Source organism: Anabrus simplex, chromosome 1 (genome assembly GCF_040414725.1).
Source record: "Anabrus simplex isolate iqAnaSimp1 chromosome 1, ASM4041472v1, whole genome shotgun sequence".
NCBI classification, from domain to species: Eukaryota; Metazoa; Arthropoda; class Insecta; order Orthoptera; family Tettigoniidae; genus Anabrus; species Anabrus simplex.
Genome location: NC_090265.1, coordinates 246,841,421 through 246,858,389, shown reverse-complemented (window position 1 = coordinate 246,858,389; position 16,969 = coordinate 246,841,421). Strand labels below are relative to the sequence as shown.

Here is a 16,969-nt window from a genome sequence, read left to right as displayed (position 1 = left end):
TAAGGCTCTATACATACCCAGATCGTCAACAGAGTATACACAAGCGGATTCCTTGATTTCTACAAGGAATCTTAGGAATCTTAAAGTTTCTTCGATCGAATTCACAGTAAAATTCTTAACTCCGTTAAACAGTTCCTTAAGGGAATTATGAGAAGGGTTAACGTTTAACCTAGAGATAAGGCTCTCTAACACAGAAGTAGGAACACAGGTAGACTCTTGTTCATTAGTATTGGAAGCAACTCGGTTAGGATGGTTATTAGGGTTAGTACACAAAGGACCTTGCCTGTCAACCTCAGATAACTTTTCTACCTCTCTACACGCTAACATCAAGTCTAACTCAGTTGAGATACTAGAGGCGAGACATAACAAACGTGTTAACTCACTAACATTTTCTGCAGCAGGTTTAATGGTTAAAAGGTCTTGAATCCGCCCACAATAGTGGAATGATCTAGCCTTGAGCCGATCTACTTGGGCCTTGGTAGGCGTCACCTCAATAAATTCATTTCTGAAGGATTGAATCTCCTCTACGTTACTTTTAATCTCAAGAATGGACTCACCGGAGTTGTTAACTTCTACCTTAGATAGATCAATCGGAACCTGGAGATGGGATGACAAACGAGCTGCACATTCAGTAGCAGTGCCGTCAGTCTCCAAGCCACGAACCTGGAGCTCATACAGGAGTTCAGCTTTCCGCAAATGATATGGAAACAACACCGCTCGGGACATGATGAATTAACATGAAACAGAATTCAAAAGAATTAGGAAAGATACTTGCACTTCTTTTCACAATTATGCATATAATTATCATACATAGTCAACCTTCATAATCCAGTGCTTCAACGCCATCACAAGTACAATAACCCAGGGGAAAAAGGGGAAAGAATGACAATGGTTAGCAGCGCCCTGAAGAAAAAAGACAACCAAAGCTTTCTGCTACCACTTTACTATGCCACCAGCGCAGAAGGTCACTACACTAGCGGTTAGCAAACATGCACCGGCTGGTACTACCTATAAACCGGTGTTAAATAAACAAAGTTTATTAAACAAATTAAGGAAATCAGTCACAATAATAGGAAAATAACATCCAACAGATACTTACCCAGCAAGGCCCAAATAAAACACCCAGAGGAAATGGATAAAAATTCCTTGTTTCGGCGCTGAACCACACAGATAATAAAAGGAGACACTGGTTTCAATCAAATAAACTTTTAATTGAAGAATGAAAACTTAACAGGAAACCAAAAAAAACATCGTCCTATCTGAGGGAATAAAAATATTTTAAGTAGTTCAAAAAACAATTAGTGAATAATAGAAAATACACAGATGAAACTGAAAAACGTAGTCCTCTTCAGAAAATGATACTGATGGAAATCATTAGCTTAAAACAGAAGGTTGTACTAATTAAAGGCACTAAATCCATCACTAGAAATAGTACACCTTGGTAATATTACCATAATAACAGAAAATGATTCGAATTAAAACTTAAATTGTTCACAGAAGGTTAAAACGGGGCCCGTTTGTTAGACTTACTAAAATGAAATTAAAACTAACGTATTAAACCTAGGGAAAGCCACTCAATTAACGAGTTTCATTGCACCTTCTTAATAAGAGGAGGCTTCGCAGGAGCATAGAACTCTAGCCCAATTAATAAACTACGAGGGGTCAAATAAGATTAGCGCACGGAAAACACACACAGTAAACAAGGGGAAAAGGAAGAAAACCGTAAGAGATCAAGTGAGGAGCAAATAAATCCTCCACCGAAAGCGGAAATTCTAAAGCAAACTCAGGCTCCACAATAAAACACGCAAAACCAACAAGCAACAATCACCATCATCTCCCGAAAACAAATCGTTACCATAGCAACGAAAACATACGCCCGCCAAATCAAACATGGTAGAAGCACAACAGAGGCAAGAAACAAAATAAAATCAGGAAACACCAAAGTTTAAAATACCAGAAAATAGAAGCAAGGTTTTTCTTTTTTTTTTTTTAAACCCAGGAAACCAGAATTATATGCTTCTGCGGAACCTCACGCAGTATAAAGGGCATTAAGTGCCCGACACATATTGAATTTACATGATCAATGAAAATCATTAACGGGTGAAAATGATAGTTAATTTTAAAAGGATTTCCTTATTTACGCAGTCTCTACATACCAATAATTTTGAAATATTATTAGAATAAAGCACACGTGCGTCCTTTTAGTAATTTCCAAAAAAATTATTTTCACGAAATTCCACCTTGAAGGAGTTAATTTTCAATACACGAATCACACGAATTTCCTTGCCGTTTCATATTCACAGGATATAACTTGCCAAATGATGAACCCACTTACTTGGGTGAAGCTGACGCTCAGCCATGATGAGCTAGTTCCTCACATACTTACAGATACTTCCTGATGAGTTTGCTTTTCCCTGGTCAGAATTAGTTGAAAAGTATCATAATAGGACGATGCAGGAAACAAAGTAATTTGGGTTTAAAACCCACATCTCAAGACTCTCAGCCGGGGTCTTCACACCAACACGACACCAACATCTTAAGGATCCAATAAACACAACCGCACGCCATGACTTCTCAATGCGTACTCTCGGGGACAAAATGGCGAGGTTTGCTCCATGAGGAAGTAGCCGCGCTCTGATAGGAGAAGAGCGCTAGGGGAGGGGAAACTCATTGTGGGTGTCTGGCAGAAGATAGCAGCACTTATTGTAAGAGAAATGAAACAGTCCGTACAATTCAGAAATGCGATAATCCAAGGACGTTGCCATCAGTCCACAATAAGAATTATAAATAAGTTCGATGAGTATCACCAAAGCACGTAGTAGTACGAGGGAATCCGTCCGCTTAGACATATAGAAAGATTAAGATTTTCTACGGCGATATTGCCAGTTCAAAATAGGTTCACAGGGTAGGATAAATTGCGTTACACCGTAACATCATTTTTCTCCTCCCCTTGAGCTTGGCTGTTGGCAACACCACCATGATGATTTCCTTTTACACTGAGAAGATGTTCAAAATATTCCCTCCACCTCTCCAGTGATTCCCTGGGATCTATTATGAGTTCACCTGAATTACTCAAAACATTGTTCATTTCCCTTTTCCCTCCCTTCCTTTCTTTATTACTGTCCAGAAAGGTTTCCCTGCTGCTTGACGTAGCCTTTCCAGGTTGTTACCAAAATCTTCCCATGACTTCTTTTTGGATTCAACAACTATTTGTTTCGCCCTGTTTATTTCATCTACGTACAAATCCCTGTCTGCCTCTGCCCTTGTTTGGAGCCATTTCTGATAAGCCTTCTTTTTACATTTACAAGCTGTTCTCACTTCATCATTCCATCATGATGTTCGCCTTTTCCCATCTTTACACACAGTTGTTCCTAGGCATTCCCTTGCTGTTTCTACTACAGTATCCCTGTATGCCACCCATTCACTTTCTATATCCTGAACCTGCTTACTATATACTGTTTGAAACTTCTCACTAATCATATCCATGTACTTCTGTCTAATTTCCTCGTCCTGGAGATTTTCTACCCTTATTCGTTTGCAGACAAATTTCACTTTCTCTACCCTAGGCCTAGAGATACTTACTTCACTACAGATCAGATAGTGGTCTATATCATCGATAAATCCGCGGAAAACTCGTACATTCCTAACAGATTTCCTGAATTCGAAGTCTGTTAAGATATAGTCTATTATGGATCCCATTTGTAGCGGTGAATAGCCTTACGCTTGAAGAATGTATTCGTAACAGCTAAACCCATATTAGCACAGAAGTCCTGCAAACGCTTCCCATTCGCATTAGCTTCCATATCTTCCCCACATTTACCAATCACCCTTTCGTATCCTTCAGTTCTATTCCCAACTCTCGCATTGAAGTCGCCCATTAGCACTATTCTATCCTTGCTGTTGACCCTGACCACGATGTCACTCAATGCTTCATAAAACTTGTCAACTTCATCCTCATCTGCATGCTCTTATGGTGAATACACGGACACAATTCTAGTCCTAATTCCTCCAACTGACAAATCCACCCACATCATTCGCTCATTTACGTGCCTATCAGAAACTATGTTGCGTGAAATGGTATTCCTGATAAAGAGCCCTACCCCAGACTCTGCCCTTCTCTTTCTAACACCCGTCAAGTACACTTTATAATCTCCTTCCTCGTTATCTCCCCTTACCCGAATACCACTTACTCCTAGCACATCCAGATGCATCCTCTTTGCTGACTCAGCTAGTTCTACTTTCTTTCTTCCATAAGTCCTATTAATATTGATAGCTTCCCATCGAATTCCATTTCGTTCGCCAAGTTGTTTCCAAAGAGTCCCTCGCCTGTCAAATGGGAGTGGGACTCCGTTACTCCCATAAGTCCGAGACTTGCTTAAAATGTTTTGAGCTCGGTAAATTCATGAAGCAGGATGCTACCCTACTTGCACATAGTCCAAGTGAGGATCTCTCCTCCAACGGGTTATGGACCACCGGTGAATTGTATAGTCCTAGCCGCCTGAGCACAAGGAGAGCCATGACTCAGAATATGTCCGAGATGCCCACTCCCATTCCATAGCAACTGGTATCCCGACTCTCAGGAGCACTTACTAAGCCACTCAGCCGTTCCCCATGGTTCACGAACTAGGACGTGACTACAGTAACCCACAAACATGAACCTGGCTAATGAAATATCTTCACTCATAATATTAGTTCATCAGTCAGCTGACACAAACGGAGGTTAGAATCGGTCTGTTGCATATGTTCTTGATTTGGGTTTGTTCCTAGCATTAGGCTAGTGCTTGACTACTACCGACTATTAATCCACATGTTAGAGAGGCTCACTTGATATTTTCGTTGTTGTGACTTTGATACATATGAGAATGGATAAATAAAGTGAAAATAATGTGAGAGAAGAAAGTCCATTTGCAGAAAGTGATTGAGTTAAAGCGTCAACTATTCTCAGCCTTTTGCACACTATATCCCTCCTTGTTCTCTGTTGAGATGAACTAGCAAAATCTTGGTTTACTACCCCCTGTTGGTGGGGGCGGTAGAATAACAGCCACGGTATCCCCTGCCTGTCGTAAGAGGCGACTAAAGTGGATCTCAGGGCTCTCAACTTGGGAGCGTGGGTTGGCGACCACGAGGCACTGAGATGAGTCCTCCCATTGTTTCCACTTACTTGCGCCAGGCTCCTCACTTTCATCTACCCTTCCGACCTCCCTTGTTCAACTCTTGTTATTTTCTGACCCCGACGGTATTAGGTTGCGAGGCCGAGAGTCTTTAATTTTCACGCCCTTCGTGGTCCTTCTCTTTCTTCGGCCGATACCTTCATTATCAAAATGTCGAATCCCTTCCATTTTTCTATTATAGATTATTATAGATTATGGTTGCCTAGTTGTAGCCTACTTCCTCTGAAAACAATAATCATCACCACCATCATCTTAGTTTACTGGTGATATAAGCCAAGATTTTAAAAGATAGCCGGAGTGTCCGAGCAGAACTGCACTAGAGAAACACAATGATACTGTATATCACTACCACCCGTGGAGTGCAATGTGAAGGTGCTGTTTTGAGATTATGCTTCATTCCTTGCAGTGGAACATTCTATTAGCAACCCTATCAAGCAAATACTCAAAAGTTCTGTAACCTAACCCAAATCTCCCATTGTATTCGTATGTTTGTTACATGCCAGTACAGGCTGTTTTTGACGTATCATTTATTGAACGGTGAATACCTACACTCGTTCCTCATCACTGTTTGAATCAGTGTCGACCATTTCAGTGATCTTCACGATTTTATTCCAAAATATTTGGCTTCACTAAAAATATGAATTATGAGTCAAAATACACTCTGGGGGCCGATGACCTTAGATATTAGGCCTCTTTAAACAACAAGCAAGCAGCAAAACACACTCATGGAAATAATATGAGTAACTTTTATTAGTCATGTTGTCTATGAAACAATTTACTAATCTACTAATCTACTAATAATTTTGACTCATAAACTAATTACTAATAATATTAGCTAATAACTCTATGAAACATAATACTAGTATTATTAGTTAATATTATTGGTTTCTTAGTAATAATATTAGTGAAAGATGTTTTGTGAAACAGGGCCCTGCACTTACATGAGATAGAAGGCGTCATAATAACCTCTAAGTGAATCGGCCAAGAGTTCCTAGAATTGATGATGTGTCAGTTATCTTAACCGAAAGTACTTCACTGAACTACACTGAACTACCGGCTTCATTACAGGTTCCATTTTAATCAATTTTTTCAAAAGTGTTCTTGGTATAGAATACAGTGACGCACAAAATGCTTTTTATATTTTCACGATCAGAAACAAGAGCTAAGTGCAAAAATAATTACAATTGGAGTTGACTCCAATTACCTTTTTTTCTTTTTTTTTTTTTTTTTTGCCATTGGCTTTACGTCGCACCGACACAGATCGGTCTTATGGCGACGATGGGACAGGAAGGGGATAGGACTGGGAAGGAACCGCCGTGGCCTTAATTAAAGTGCAGGCCCAGCATTTGCCTGGTGTGAAAATGGGAAACCACGGAAAACCATCTTCAGAGCTGCCGAAAATGGGGTTCAAACCCACTATCTCCCGAATACTGGATACTGGCCGCACTTAAGCGACTGCAGCTATCGAGCCCGGTACTCCAATTATCTTCAGAGCTCGGAACCGCTTTTCTGTCAAAACAATCCAAATAGAACTGATCTAGGCTAAAATTAAGGAAGTTCATGCCAAGCGCAATGCAACATTTTAATCACTAGACGTAGACGGTGCAACTGATAAAATATCATAATTAAGCACGACAGAATTGTAATAGTTCGTCATGCTGAGTTAAGTAGTTAGCAATTTCCAACATAGCAGGGATGACTCAGAACTAAGTGATGTACACGAGGAAGGGGAGGGTGACGCTTTCAAGAAGCTTGAGTCCCCTCGGAAACTACCGTGTAGCAATGACATCAAAAAGATTAAGTACTAAAAAAACAAATTAACGTTTGCAATATTTGGATAGAGCTCTCACTACAGAATTATTTATAGCAGGTACAAAGAGGAAAAGAGAAAAAAGGCTGCCTAGCTGAGGTGGTAAAAGATAGCTCGCTTCACTCGAAAGAATGTTGGTTCGATTCTCCATCAGGAAGTCGAACAATTTAGAAACGTGATTTTCATTTCAGGAAAACCATGTGGTTCTGGACTCCCAGCCTACTAAAGAAGTGAGTGCTAGGATATTTTTGGGGAGTATAGAGGTAACTACTTGACCACTAATAGTACCGAGCTCGATAGCTGCAGTCGCTTAAGTGCGGCCAGTATCCAGTATTCGGGAGATAGTAGGTTCGAACCCCACTGTCGGCAGCCCTGAAAATGTTTACCCTCCAGGGTCGGTTTTTCCCTGGGACTCAGCGAGGGATCCCACCCCTAGGCCTACCGCCTCATGGGCAGTATCCTGGAGTGCGAGACATTTCGTCGGGGATACAATTGAAGAGGAGGACCAGTACCTCGCCCAGGCGGCCTCACCTACTAGGCTGCACAGGAGCCTTGTGAGGGGTGGGAAGATTGGAAGGGATAGGCAACGAAGAGTGAAGGAAGCGGCCGTGGCTTTACGTTAGGTACCATTCTGGCATTTGCCTGGAGAAGAAGTGGGAAACCACGGAAAACCACTTCGATGATGGCTGAGGTGGGAATCGAACCCCTCTACTCAGTTGACCTCTCGAGGCTGAGTGGACCCCGTTACAGCCCTCGTACCACGTTTCAAATTTCGTGGCAGAGCTGGGGAAGAAAGATAGAAAGAAACGATTCCATTAATTTAATTTAAATTAAACTATTAACTGATCTATTATTTTGTTATGTTCTTCAGTGTAACTGTAAAGCTTTTCAGTTGAAGACACCAATTATAACACACATAGCACTATAACATACCTATAATAATAAAACACATACTAATAAACCAAGTCCTAGGTGTCTGAAGATGCGTCCTATTATTCTATCTCTTCTGGTCAAATTCAGCCAAGTCGATTTCCTCTCACCAATCGATTATCTCTTCATTCGTGATTCGACATATCCATCTCATCTTCAGCATTCTTCTGTAACACACCATTTCAAAGGCTTTTATTCTCTTCCGTTATGAGTTGGTTTCACTTCCGTGCAATGCCACGCTCCAGACGAAAGTATTCAAGAACATCTTTCTAATTACTACATCAATGTTCGAAGTGAGCAAATTCCTTTTCTTAAAAAATATCTTAGTCCGCCTCTGTGGTGTAGTGGTTAGTGTGATTAGCTGCTACCCCCGGAGGCCCTGTTTCGATTCCCGGCTCTGCCACGAAATTTGAAAAGTAGTACGAGGGCTGGAACTGTGGTAAGAACGATAGGGGTAGACCGAGGCATGGATATGACATTCAGATTAGAGTAGATGTAGGATGTAGTAGTTACATAGAAATTAAAATGTTAACACACGACAGCGTGACATGCAAAGCTGCATCAAACCAATCTATTGACTGATGACCCAAAGAACAACATGTGAAACTACCCATTTGCACTGTTTTCGGTGATGAGGTCCTGCGAGGCAACTGAAGCAGAATAGCTCTCAGCGGGTGACCGCTGGTGTACTCTGCAGCTGTAGAAAATACTTGGTTGTAGTGCCAAACCTGTAGATACGAAACCCAGCCAGCAAAGTAGAAATTCCAGCGTTGCCGTAGTTCAATCGGTACGGCGTCAGCTGCGAAAGTCAACGGTTGTGGGTTCGCATCCCATCGGAGTCGGGTTGACCATTGCTGGTATGTACTTAGAATATTATTAACATCGTCACCCTGGCGCTTTCTAAATTATATTTGGATCTCCAGCAGTTCCACCATCAGCTATAATAGAAAGACCGCATGTAAATGAAGAGGCTTACAAGTCAATGAGGAGTGTGGTAGTTTCCTGTAGTTTTTCCTCACTAAGTCAGAACTCTTGGAAGCCTACTAAAATGCGCACACGAAATGATCCTACAAGCAATATTTTCACACCATTCCTCGCACTCACTGGCTGCATCACATATATCTCATATTTTCAAAAATGCAATATTAAACGAAAAACACCTATAAGGAAATGTTATTTGTCTGGTGGTAGTGATTCTTGTTTTAAGAAAGAGTGCCACTGGCGAGCCATTCTCTCTAACACTAGTCAGAAGAGTGCACAGAAGTGCCCTGACACTCGAAGAATGAGGGTAATGGCAAAGGGGAGGGCAGGGGGTGGGCGCAGGAGACGTGATGATGAAAGACGCTCCAAGTCTCGTAAACCTAATACCGTCGAAATCGGAAGAGAACAAGGGTTGACCGCGGGAGGTCAGATAGAAAAGTTGAAAGTGAAGAGTTTGAGACAAGTAAGAGGATACAATGGCAGACACTATTTTTTTTTTTTTAAGAAAAGTAATTTGTTGGCTTCGAACATTGATGTAGTAATTAGAAAGATTTTTTGAACAAACCACGCTTCCAAGTTGAAAGCCTCTGGGGGTTGTTTTGTGTCCCCAGTGTGCGGTTGAATGTATATAGATTATCGGTAATCGAATGCTAATATTTTTTTTTTTTTGCTAGGGCTTTACGTCGCACCGACACAGATAGGTTTTATGGCGACGATGGGATAGGAAAGGCCTAGGAGTTGGAAGGAAGCGGCCGTGGCCTTAATTAAGGTACAGCCCCAGCATTTGCCTGGTGTGAAAATGGGAAACCACGGAAAACCATCTTCAGGGCTGCCGATAGTGGGATTCGAACCTACTATCTCCCGGATGCAAGCTCACAGCCGCGCGCCTCTACGCGCACGGCCAACTCGCCCCGTAATGCTAATATTATTTAACATAATGTAGATACATATCACAATAATACGAGCATGTTAACCAAGGGAAAGGGCTACGCTGTCCGAGGAGTGTTGTTAGCATACATTCGGGGGATAGGGGATTCGAACTTTGTCGGCAGTCCTGAAGATGGTTTTCCGTGGTTTCCCATTTTCACACCAGGCAAATGCTGGGGCTTTACCTTAATTAAGGCCACGGCCGCCTCCTTCCCACTCCTAGGCCTTTCCTATCCCATCGTCGCCGTAAAACCTATTTGTGTCAGTGCGACGTAAAGCCACTAGTAAAAAAAAAGAAAAGTGCGCGGAGTTTTTGTGCTCTAGTTCTTGTGGTTCCTGACAGAAGTGTACCTAAAAATTAGATATAGTCATCATCATCATCATCATCTGTTTACCCTCCAGGTTCGGTTTTTCCCTCGGACTTAGCGAGGGATCCCACCTCTACCGCCTCAAGGGCAGTGTCCTGGAGCTTCAGACTCTTGGTCGGGGGATACAACTGGGGAGTATGACCAGTACCTCGCCCAGGCGGCCTCACCTGCTATGCTGAACAGGGGCCTTGTGGAGGGATGGGAAGATTGGAAGGGATAGGAAAGGAAGAGGGAAGGAAGCGGCCGTGGCCTTATGTTAGGTACCATCCCGGCATTCGCCTGGAGAAGTGGGAAACCACGGAAAACCACTTCCAGGATGGCTGAGGTGGGAATCGAACCCACCTCTACTCAGTTGACCTCCCGAGGCTGAGTGGACCCCATTCCAGCCCTCGTACCACTTTTCAAATTTCGTGGCAGAGCCGGGAATCGAACCCGGACCTCCGGGGGTGGCAGCTAATCACGCTAACCACTACACCACAGAGGCGGCTTAGATATAGTCACTTTGAGAAATGTAGGCCTAAAGTTAGCTGACAGCTGAGGGGGCGTGGCAGTGTTGCCGCCATATTTAAATAGCCAATTAAAATACACGTTTATTGCAATACCGGATTCAGGAGAGTTTAAACTGATCAAATAAAAATATGAATTTCTGATGGCTTTTCACACCCTGCAGCTCGTAATTTAAGATGACAATGTTCCTAACCTAAATGCCATGCTAGTGCAATAACTTATCCTACTGTACGTCACCAGCACTGATCTCTATACCTGGATGGCTGGTAGCTTGGGTAGCAGTAAGCCGAATAGAAGATGACTGGCGTCGTAAGATGGCAGCGAGCGCATGGTGCAATAGACCACGAGGAGCGCGCTTCCTTTGTTTATGCTTAGTTCAGTGACGCCAGGCCTCTTGACTGTAGTTTCACGAGTGTTCTGTGCTGTGTTATTGCAAAGTAAATAGTAGTGTATTTTACGAATTTAGGTTCGTTGCCTTGTAGTATGCTTGTGAATTACAAGATTAAATTTAAATATGTATGTGTTTATCTGAAATATGAATGAAGAAACATTCTACGGGGTATTAACATACCGCAGTATTCAGCTTATGGATGTACAAACAGAACCGATCAGCAGAAGGAGAAATCATTTCATCGGGGAGTTTTAATAATAATAATGTTATTTGCTTTACGTCCCACTAACTACTTTTTTAAAGTCTTCGGAGACGCCGAGGTGCCGGAATTTAGTCCCGCAGGAGTTCTTTTGCGTGCCAGTAAATCTACCGACACGGGGCTGTCGTATTTGAGCACCTTCAAATACCACCGGACTGAGCCAGGATCGAACCTGCCAAGTTGGGGTTAGAAGGCCAGCGCCTTAGCCGTCTGAGCCACTCAGCCCGGCTCGGGGAGTTTTATACTGTACATAAGAATCTTCCTAGGGTAGTGTTTTGAGTTTTAGGTTTATTGTATCTTATTTCGCATATTCCGGGAGCAAAATGGCAATTAATTTTTGTAGGTTTCCTTTCTCGAGACCCGAACATCTAAGATCATCGATTAGGAGTATCAAGCGGGAGAATTGGGAGCCTTCTAAAACAGCTGTTCTCTGCTCGGATCACTTAGAGGAAGACTGTTTTGATAGAAATGGACAAACTGTACACCTTAGAAGTGATGTACAGCCAACTGTTTTCAATTTTGCTGAACATTAACTGCAAGTAAAGATTTACGTATATTTTTTTTTCTCATAATTAAACTGACAGTTTCGATGAAATAATTGACGTGATCTTATAACAATCTTAGAAAATGAAGTCTGCAGGAATTCTAGACCTTATTTACATCAGTAATAATCTTGGGTTTCAGACACTGGAGTGGTGGGAGAAGGGAAAGTGTGGTGGCTGTTTGGGGCTATTCCATTATACTATTCGTGGTATTTGGGACTCTTTTAACTGGTGTTACATATTTCTGATGATGACTATCAATATCGCTTTGCTAGTTGAATGTAATTAAAGAGGTCTGTAATAGTACATTAAGCTGGAGATAATGTGATATATTGACTAGTTTTGAATATTTGCTGGTTTTATAAATGTGTACATTTGCTTCAATGATATTTTTAATTTGATAATATGCGCGTTATTTTTTGGAAACAGGAAACAGAAATTCATTATCAAGCACCGATTACGATATGTCGAATCTAGGCCTGTATATTGAGCTACGTTTATAGGTACATCATTTTAAGAATGCATAATTTCGTGGCATACATGTATACAATTTACAGCAATGTTTCCAGAAACTGGTTTTCACTCGTATTGTGTTACCGATCGCTAATTGCATGTATTCAGCACCTAAGTTAATATTTCCCGGCCGTTATTATACACTCATTTTTATTGCTATCCCGGAGATTTACTGACCTCGGAATGACGTGTCAGTGATCCCAATGTCCTTATTCTTTGAGTGAACATGTCTCTATATTTTTAATTATTCCAATGCGCCATTAATTGCGACTTAAAATTGACTATATTATCATTGCTTCCCCATAAGGAGAGCTCGAGGTTGGGTACGCCAACATGGCGAACCGCGCGTTCAACTTGGCGTACTTTCTCCTGCAGCGGAGACCTGCCATCAGCGATCCATGTATAGAGATCAGTGGTCACCAGTCACAGGAAACAGTAGCAAGACATTTCTGAGTGCCGTCATAAATTTTGTTATCGTGTTACAATTCTCAACAACCCAGTCACAACATAGAATCTGTTGTACACAGAGTTGGGAAGTAAATGAGTAAATAATATGTTCGAATTACTTGTAACGAATGCTTTCGTAGTAATTTTTCATTGTAACCGTTATTTTTTTTATAAAATGTAACTTAATAAATTTTTAATCGTATCTTACTTCTTTTACGTCGCACCGACAGATATGTCTTATGGCGACGATGGGATGGGAAAGGCCTAGGAATGGGAAGGAAGCGGCCGTGGCCTTAATTAAGGTACATCCCCAGCTTTTGCCTGGTGTGAAAATGGGAAACCACGGAAAACCATCTTCAGGGCTGCCGACAGGGGGGTTCGAACCCACTATCTCCCGATTACTAGACACTGGCCGTACTTAAGCGACTGCAGCTATCGAGCTCGGTTATCTTACTTCTTGAAATAGACTGTAATCGTTTCATTTCATAAATCGGTAAACCTCGCATGTAAGCAGAAACGGTAGAAAAAGTTATGATGAAGATAACGTTTTAAGTTCTACCACAACAGAACCAGTAGCTTCACCAGTGTCGGATGATGTACTTACTTTCTTACATCTGTAGTACTTCCAAAGACATTATGTATTCGACAATATCCGTCAGTCCTGGGGATTTCTTTTTTTGCTACTTGCTTTACGTCGCACCGACACAGATAAGTCTTATAGCGACGATGGGATAAGAAAGGCCTAGGAATGGGAAGGAAGCGGCCGTGGCCTTAATTTACAGCCCCAGCATTTGCCTGGTGTGAAAATGGGAAACCACGGAAAACCATCTTCAGGGCTGCCGATCGTGGGGTTCGAACCCACTATTTCCCAGATGCAAGCTCACAGCTGCGCGCCCCTAACCGCACGGCCAACTCGCCCGGTGGAGATGTTCTTAAAATTAAGCACAGGTATTCCTTCACGGGCCCCTGTAGAGCGCATTTATAGCAAATGCCATGATAATTTTTAAAAAACAATTATTTTGTAAAGTAAATAATAAATTGTCTGCATTTATGGTGTAGTGGTTAGTGTGATTAGCTGCCACCCCCGGAGGTTCGAATACCGGCTCTGCCACGAAATTTGAAAATTTGTACGAGGAATGGAACGGGGTCCACTCAGCCTCGGGAGGTCAACTGAGTAAAGGAAGGTTCGATTCCCACCTCAGCCATTCTCTCAAAGTGCTTTCCCGTGGTTTCCCTCTTCTCCAGGCAAATACCGGAATGGTATCCAACTTAAGGCCACAGCCGCTTCCTTCCCTCTTCCTTGTCTGTCCCTTCCGATCTTCCCATCCCCACACAAAGCCCCTGTTCAGCATAGTAGGTGAAGCTGCCTGGGCGAGGTACTGGTCCTCTTTCACATTTGTATCCCCGACCCAAAGTGTCACTCTCCAGGACACTGCCCTTGAGGCGGTAGAGGTGAGAACCCTCACTGAGTCCGAGGGAATAACCAACCCTGGAAGGTAAACGGATTAGGAAAGAAAGAAAGAAAGAAAGAAAGAAAGAAAGAAAGAAAGAAAGAAAATGACAAATTACTTGAAGTGCTAGCAGTCACAGAATTAAGGGAGATTTTAATATCTCTATTCTTAAAAAAAAAAGTAAAACCCAAAACGAAGTAATATAATTTTCCTTGCAAACATCGGTATCATCCCAGCCCAATGAAAAAGAAGTCGCTGATTTCCTTATGATTGGCATTCTGCGAAATAATAATAATAATAATAATAATAATAATAATAATAATAATAATAATAATAATAATAATAATAATATTTATTTTACGTCCCTCTAACTACCTTTTCTACGGTTTTTGGAGACACCGAGGTGCCGGAAGTTTGTCCCGCATGAGTTCTTTTACGTGCCAGTAAATCGACAGAGACGAGGCGGACGTATTTCTATATTTTCAAATACCACCGGACTGAGCCAGGATCGAACCTGCAAAGTTGATGTCAGAGGGCCAGTGCCTCAACCGTCTGAGCCATTCAGCCCGGCATTCTGTGAAGTGCCTCTAATTGTACTTCTACTGATTACTTGTTGAAATGGTAATTTGTAATTGTATTTGAGTAAAATATTTCTCAGGTAACTGTAATTCAGCCCAATTACCTTTTCTTGTATTTTTCTCATCAGGGGTGTACGACCAAGAAGTATTTATGAGCTATATATCAGCATATTCTATTTTAAATATGTGTGTAACACTTTGTTGGAATATCTTCAGTTCGTTTGTATTGTATATAAAACTAACTGCATGAATTAATTATGATCACAAAAATTTAATGATCTCTCTCCAGCTGGTTCTCATCCATCACTGGGAGAGAAGAGTTTTCTATTCATTCATTGTACAGGGAGCCATACGAATATGTATCAGTTAAAGTCGGAATATGTGGCAGAAAAAGCCGAGCTTAAGCGGATTGAGTAGCTCAGAAAGTTGAAACCAAGCTGGCGGGTTCGATCCCGGCTCAGTCCGGTGGTTTTTGAAGGTGCTCACATACGTCAGCCTCGTGCCGGTAGATTTGTTGACACGTAAAAGAACTCCTGCGGGACTGAATTCCGGCACCTCATCGTCTTCGAAAGCCGTAAAGTAGTTAGTGGGACGTAAAGCCAACGTAATTAAAAACAGATTATTATTACATTTACTAGCACGTAGAATCACTCCCGTGGGACCAAATTCTGGCACCTCGGCGTCTCCAAAAGCCATAAAAGTAGTTAGTAGGACTTAAAACCATTATTATTATTGTTAATCTTTCTTTTTTTATTAATCTGTTTACCCTCTAGGGTTGGTTTTCCCTCGGACTCAGCGACGGATCCCACCACTACCGCCTGGAGCGTGAGACTTTGGGTCGGGGGATACAATTGGGAAGAAGGATCAGTACCTCGCTCAGGCGGCCTCACTTGCTATGCTGAACAAGGGCCTTGTGGGGAGGATGGGATAGACAAGGAAGACAAGGAAGTTGGATACCTTTCCGGCATTTGCCTGGAGGAGAAGTGGGAAACCACGATAAACCACTTATAAAATGGCTGAGGTGGGAATCGAACCTTCCTCTACTCAGTTGACCTCCCGAGGCTGAGTGAATCCCGTTCCAGCCTTCGTACCACTTTTCGAATTTCGTGGCGGAGCTGGGAATCGAACCGGGGCCTCTTGGGGTGGCAGCTAATCACGCTAACCACTACACCACAGAGACGGACTATTATTATTAATTTGGGCCTTAATTGGTTAAGGTCTCGCCAACCCCAACTAACTGCACTGAGAATCTACTCCACAACCTTCAGCAAAGATCAGTCGAAATAACAACAGCGCAGCATCAAGTTAATGCAATGTCTGTGAAAGTGACCTTTCAGGTGACCGATGTTTACGTTTACTGAAGTTGTCAACCTTGACAATGACAGCTGGCTCGCTCCTTAAGACATAATTATTGAGGATGGACCTACCTTTCTGTATCACGATCAGCAGCCGCGGACAAGCAGCGACAGACCTTCTCGTGCAGATCGATCGATGTAACTGAGTATGAAACCAAAGAGATAGGTTCACGCGTTTCCTGCTTTCTCTCCGTAAAACACCTGGCTGCGAGTAGACCTGGTGACTGAGAACTGATCGGTGTGAGGCGGGAGAGCCACGACGAACAGAAAAACGAGTGACGTCAGAGTTACTCACGCTCACATCTTCACGACCAGTCCATTCATCTCACAAGGGAACTGTTTGGATTGAACTAGACTGATTTAACCCTTAAATCCATAGCATTGCGTATGTGCAAAGGAGAATTTACTTTTGTTATATCACTGCTTTACGATTTTACAAGTGTGCATTTATATCTACCTTGCAGACGAACTCGCTAAGGGTCGCTAGTGTATTAAAAATGAACAATCCTTTATTTTATGATTTTTCTTGCTAATCAACTGAAGTGAAGTGTAAACTTTAAACAGTTAAGGTAAAAGAAATCAAATGTCATTTTCCTCAAAGAATTCATGAGTAAGGATATCCCTAAGATTGAAGTGTGCTAGTATCTACAGTCATCGTACAGCTTTGCACTTACCGGTATGTAAAACAATCAAAACGATTAACATTTTGAGTGATCCAAATAAAAACATATTTATTTTG

General features: G+C 42.0%; 1 protein-coding gene across 1 annotated transcript in view; it reads right to left on the bottom strand.

The window, feature by feature from the left end:
• Window positions 1-16,481, bottom strand: part of LOC136886370 (aminopeptidase N) — a 323,565-nt gene extending 307,084 nt beyond the window's left edge. The window contains exon 1 of the mRNA XM_067159117.2: window positions 16,303-16,481. The gene's annotated coding sequence lies outside the window, so the exon portion shown is untranslated. The remainder of the gene's footprint in view (window positions 1-16,302) is intronic.
• Between the last annotated feature and the right edge of the window lie 488 nt (window positions 16,482-16,969).